Source organism: Amblyomma mixtum, chromosome 1 (genome assembly GCF_055824585.1).
Source record: "Amblyomma mixtum isolate Tamu chromosome 1, ASM5582458v1, whole genome shotgun sequence".
In the NCBI taxonomy this organism is placed as follows: domain Eukaryota; kingdom Metazoa; phylum Arthropoda; class Arachnida; order Ixodida; family Ixodidae; genus Amblyomma; species Amblyomma mixtum.
The window spans coordinates 178,366,989-178,373,082 of record NC_143012.1 but is presented as its reverse complement, the minus strand read 5'-3'; the positions used below and the strand labels follow the sequence as shown (position 1 = coordinate 178,373,082).

Genomic DNA, 6,094 nt, shown 5'->3' with positions numbered 1-6,094 from the left:
CGTCACGATGGCGTACAAAAAATGTACAACGCGTATTATTGTTAACGGGTAGCTCACTGATAGCTTGTGCGTGCTCTCGTATGTGAGACAGGGATGCCCCCTTTCACCACTGCTGTTTGCCGCTTATCTTGAGCCACTCTGTCTGGCGATGGAACATAATGCGCGCATAACAGGTTACAGACTACAGGCTGCCGAAGTCGAAATTCTGGCGTACGCGGATGACATCGCGGTGTTCTGCGCCAGCAAAAATAGCATTAGAGAGGCAACTAATGTCGTCGAAAAGTTTTGTGATGCGACTGGAGCCCAGATAAACTGGGATAAAAGTCATGGCTTCTGGCATGGCGATTGGGTAGACACACCAGAAGCCTTTTGTCGGCTCACCTGGTCAATGGTGCCAACGCAGTACCTTGGTGTGCCTCTCGGAAATTATCGCGACCCGGAACCATACAGAAGGGATCAAGCCTTGATGGCTAAAGAAAAGGCGAACGGGTGGCAAGGCAAGCAACTGTCGATGTTTTCTAGAGCCACTGTCTGCAACCTTTTTTTGATATCAAAAATCTGGTACGTCATGAATGTGTTGTGTGCGGCGATTATGAGCATTCAAAAAATACACCGGGTTTTTGCTATTTTTATTTGGTCCTCGACTTGGAAGCGGTCCAGTCGAACGAATTTGTTTTTGCCTGTAAAGAAAGGAGGTCTTGGCCTGGCTCACTTGTTTCTGCGACAAATTGTGGCACGCTTTGTTTTTTTACGGGATCAGAATGATATCTTTCTGCGCACAGTTATGCAAGTAAGACTGTATAGACTTCTGCCTGGATTCGTAGTCTCGTCTGTTCAAAATATGTGCGGAAGGGTGACTGGATACCTGCATGAAGTTGTCTTATCGTATAGGCTGTTGAATGTACGTTTTTCCCAGCAGTACCTGTCAACGGTTACAAAGAAAAAACTCTACAGAGACCTTGTAGATGTCATGCTCCCTGTACCTTTGTACCGTTCTCCACATCGCGGTGGCCCAGGACAGGACGTCCTAAAAAGAGTGAAGAAAATGCCTATACTACCCTCCGCCAAATCGTTCTTTTTCAAGTTACATACAAACACCCTCCCAGTTAAGACCTGGCTTCACGATAAAGGACTCTTCATTCCCTGGAACACTGACTGCTTTTTATGCAAGAAACCCGAAACAATAGAACACGTATTTCTAGACTGCTGGGACCCGATCTTTCATTGGGATGTACTCCAAAGAACTTCAAAAAAACAGTTACCCCTGGATCCGTACGGCATACGTTTCTTGCCTGTGAATAGCTCAGAGGAAATACCTTATGACCTCATTATGGTCCTGGGCCTCCACGCGGTGTGGAAAACACGAATGCAGTTCGAACACGCGGACTTGGTTGTTCGCCCGGTTCGCGAACATTTCATTGAGAGCGTTGTGCGCTTAAGAAATGTTTACAACGCACTGCCTGATCCACCACAATGGATAACTGCACTAGATGGATTAATGTCGCTCAAAAAATTTTAAAGTCGTGTCGGCCGAAATGTGGCCGCCATGTTTTATTTCTTGTAACCTCTTGATTTGTACGTCAAAATCGGCAATAAAGAAAAAAAAAAGGCGTCGGTGGATCAGTGTTAGAACACTCGCCTGCCACGCGGGTGGCCCGGGTTCGATTCCCGGCTGACGCAGTCGCTATTTATTTTCCTTTTGGAAGCGTATAATCCACCGTCCAAAGACGCTCTTGCTGAGTGCTGAAGCGCCGGCACACCAGGCGAGCCTTCAACTTTCGTGCGGCGTTACTCAGTAGTGGCATTGTGTTCGTTTCAAGGGCCGGGTGCACCTGGCCATCAGTAGATTCATTCGCTTTCGCTATTGATATAGCATCTGGTGTATCAAAGCAACACGTGGGCTACGCGGACGCCGTGGTGGACGAATACACATTAAATTAGATTAATATGTATCCATTAATGGAGGGTGTGCTGTTAGCGATAGCGGTCAGTGGGCTATAACCAAAGTTTTGTGAGCAGAAGTAATAGCGCGGTGCATGCACTGTACGGCTGGCGTGATGTAATAGATTTAATTCCAAAGTGCTTCTAGTTGAGCAACAGCACTACAGTAAGAAGAAAGAAAAGTTTTGCGACTGAATACTTGAAATATATTTGTAATGTTGTTTTGTAGTTATGACTCAAGGCTCACAACGACATTTAGAACGGAGAATTAGAACAATGTTTAGTTTGAACGGTGAGATAGTCTTTGTAATAAGCACGAAAAATTATTTGCCAATCGTTAACATTAAATAACATTTTTAAACCAAGGTTAGCAATACGTTTACTTTTAATGTTAAAATAATGTTGCCGATAGAATATGTACCTAGTGGTTTTCACTTTTGGTTTTTATTTTTGAAAATTCAGAGGACCTTTTTAGATGTTTATATCTAAACGAAGTTTTTTTTCTTTGGTTGGCGAATGTTGTCTCCGTCGAAAGAGTTACTGACTTTTTTCGGTGATTTCATGAGATAATCTTGTGCGTTCAAAAGTCACTTAGAGCCTGTCTGGGTGCTTTTGTCAATTTTTTCGAGTAATCGACGTGCAAATGGGAATACCTGAAGCTGAGCTTGTACAATATTGCTATCGTTATTAACAAAGTAAGAAAAAAAATGCGATAGCCGGCAGACAAAAGAATTTTGTGTGGATTAACTCAGTTATGCCTGTATGTGCGTAGCGAGAGGTACGGTTAATCTTATTGTTTAGCTCGGTTATCTCTACGGCTACATCTTTATCGTTTACCTTGGTAAACCTCAGTGTTTAGGTTTTGTTGTTGCCTATCGTTATGTTATAGTTACATTAAAGACTAGACATTTTTAAAGTGTAACGCAACATTTTCAAAGTCTTCATCTTGTTTGTCAGTTGGCACAAACAATGCCCGATGGTCGGTAATGTAACAAGAAGCCGTCCCAATGGCTCCGACACAGTACTGGCGTCATCCCTGTTACGACATGACGAACTGGACGACGAACCATCCTCATCTGAATTCACTGTCCCGGCCGCTTCGTACTTACGACGCTTCTCGAGGCGTGGGGCTCGTTTTTCCTCCGTCTCCTCGGCTCGCTGCCTCCTCTTGGCTTCGTTCCGACGACGAAGCCTGACTTCTTTCAGTCTCACCGACTCATTTTCCATATCTGCCGACGAATCCCGCCTAGCCGCCCCTTCTATATATACGACGCAACGCCGGCTCCTCCTGTGTTGTTCCAAAGCGGTTTCACCGGCTCCCCCTCTAACGTCATGCCACATGGCGCGGCGAGCGGCGCTGCCAGTTGCGGCTGTTGCTAGGCAACGGCTCAGCTCGCGGTGTGGCCACCGAAGACAGCGAAACGGCCAGAATACGGCCAATGTAGCTCTCGCTACAAAACGCAAGTGGAAGTTTGCGACCAAGAACTAGGCTGACATATTATCGTCGGGTTGCCGCGCTGGGTTTAGCGAGAAGGCCTTAAAACATACGGTATGCGTGTTGATGGCAGCGATGAAACGACAGGTTAGTCGTCGCCTGAACGTGACACTTTCTGTTCCAATGTCCTACATGCACTTCCTGAATCTGCTTAACGGAGCAACTCCTCTAGGTCAATCATGAACAAACGTCGATAATGTATCTAGCGGCAGAGAAGGGGTGGTTGTTGTATCTGTGTAGACGTGTGGATGCTACGCTAGCGGAGCGATACCTCACATCGGACAACCGCGCTCCTTATCTAGCAATACCTTTGTTGCTTGGAGCCCCTGGCTTACTGACTCTGTTTACTCTCAACTTCGACTGAGCGTAACCCTTACTCAACGGTGAGCTACCTATGCACTGCATGCCATGAATGCTGACATTTTTCGGTCAGAAGCGAATTTCAAAAACTTTCGTCGAATTTTTTTTTTGCTTGGCTGAAATAGAAAAGTCTAACCCCGTACATATAACGTTATTTGTCGATGTTCCATTTTAACATAAACATTACAGCGTAACATGTAAAGTTCGTGCGACTTATCTTACAATTTTATAGCATTTTTTAAGTACGCAGTAATATATGTCGTGTGGTGAATTGGGCGTCTTTTAATTTCCATCGAAAGGCGGCCGCCACGGCTGGGATTCGTTTCCGTGACCTTGGGATCAGCAGTATAAAAAGGTAGAAAATGTTGTTCCGTTATGTTAGTGATTTACGAGGCACCTACCGTATTTTATTCGTACAACAGCCTGAAAGATGTTGTCGTTGTTGTCGCTCTCAGTGAGTTAACGGCGGTTACCCAATGAAGAGAGTGGCCAAGACACAAGCGGTGACTGACAGGTGCTCAAAAATGTCTTTCAAACAAGGAAAAATAAGAATAAAGTAATTCAGATTGACTGAATAAAATAAAGAACAAATTGCAAGCTGCGAGACTGGTGAGTTAAAATGGGAATGGGGCTATACATGCAGTGTTTTTTATTACAGTTGAATTTTGCACATGCGCAGCCAGAAGGAGGAATTCAGAATGGTTTTAGGATGGCAAACGTTTCGTGTCTAAAAGGAAACCTTTAATGCATTTCTGCTGCTGTTGTAACGGCTGTGCTAGCAGGCGCCTCCGTAAATAGGAAAAGCAGCGGAAGGACAACAGGAAATCATCGATTATTTCGGGTGCAGTGTCCACAGTGCTTTCTTCTTCATTTCTTATGTGACGACCTTCCGTCCTGTAACTATGTGCAGCGAGCAAACATGCTTTTTCCCTGATTTTTATTATTGGGAGAGCACCATGCGAGAAGGAAGGAGCCGTTTCTAAACATTTAGGTCAATAAACATTTCTTGCATCTTGAAGAATGAGGCGATTTGGCTTACTATACGCCTTTGTGCATGTGAGCTCGTTATGTCATTTGTGAACTATGGAATTTACCCTTTAGGTGACGATAAGGAAGGAGCAGTAAAAGTTCTCGTAAACTGTGCAACAATGAAACGTCAGCGTTCAGGAAAAAAGTTGTACTCTGCTGCGGCGGCGAATGAACATCGGCTCATATAGGCCTGTATCAGTCCAACGGTGCTATTGTAGTGTGGCCGTTGACTTCGAACATAACATCCGCTCTGCCCCCGTTTCACAGCATATTACTCTGCGGCTTTTAGAGCAAGCTAAAGCAGTGGCGCACCGAGCTGAGGGTATGCCTTGCTACGACAGTTGCGCAGCGGCAGAGAGACGCGTCTCTGCTGAAGCCGCTCGCCGCCCGTGCGACCTGGATAGGGACGGGATTGCGCAAATGCACTGGCCACGCGCAAGACTGGCCAAGTGGGCAGCAGCGGCGGCGTCGGTGGTTCAGTGGTAGAATACTCGCCTGCCACGTGGGTGGCCCGGGTTCGATTCCCGGCCGACGCATTGCTTTTTATTCCAGCAGTTTGTCTCTTTTGCAGAGTTTTCGTTGCTTACATGTGTCCTAACGGCACATTTTTGATCTTGACTTTTCTTTGTTCTTCCGTAGACGCCGTTTCAACGAAAACCCGTAAACAAGTCAGGAACGCGTACCCCGAGAACAGCAGACTTCCGCCTTGTTTACCCTTATGATTGAGCACAACAACATGAATTCCGCGTCATTGTGCAGGCTTTGCAGCTGGGACATAGCGACGGCTCTGATTCTTTCCTATCGTGCTGGCTGGCAGCGCTATGACTCATTTCGCTTGTTTCCTGACAGATGTATGGTTCGTTGCTTGTTGATTTATGTTTAATGACGCATAAGCAGCTCTAATGACTCTAAAAGTCTCACTCTTGCGCTGGAGGGTTACTAGTTTTTAATGGTTTACAGTTTACTGATGAAATCTTTTATCAATCCAACAACACATGACATGTTTATTGTTGCGCTCGACCCTAAAATTACATTGGGCGTGAAAAGAACGTGTTTATGGTAAAATTCCTTGAAATCATTTTTGTTTACCTTTTCGACTTTTTTGCAGGGAAAGAAATGAGGTCTACTCAGACCGCTTCACCGCTTTGTTCACAAAGGGGATTTCTCTGCTTCATGATTTCGAAGTTATGTGCAAGATGCTATGTCCAATGCGAAAGCGACATAGGATGACTCCAATAAAGCGTTATTGATGCTGAAACGATTTCGGTT

General features: G+C 45.4%; 1 non-coding gene across 1 annotated transcript; it reads left to right on the top strand.

Moving 5' to 3' along the window:
• Positions 1 to 5,290: 5,290 nt before the first annotated feature.
• On the top strand, positions 5,291 to 5,361 carry TRNAG-GCC (transfer RNA glycine (anticodon GCC)). Its single transcript has one exon. It is a non-coding gene; the product is annotated as a tRNA-Gly (tRNA).
• Positions 5,362 to 6,094: the final 733 nt, after the last annotated feature.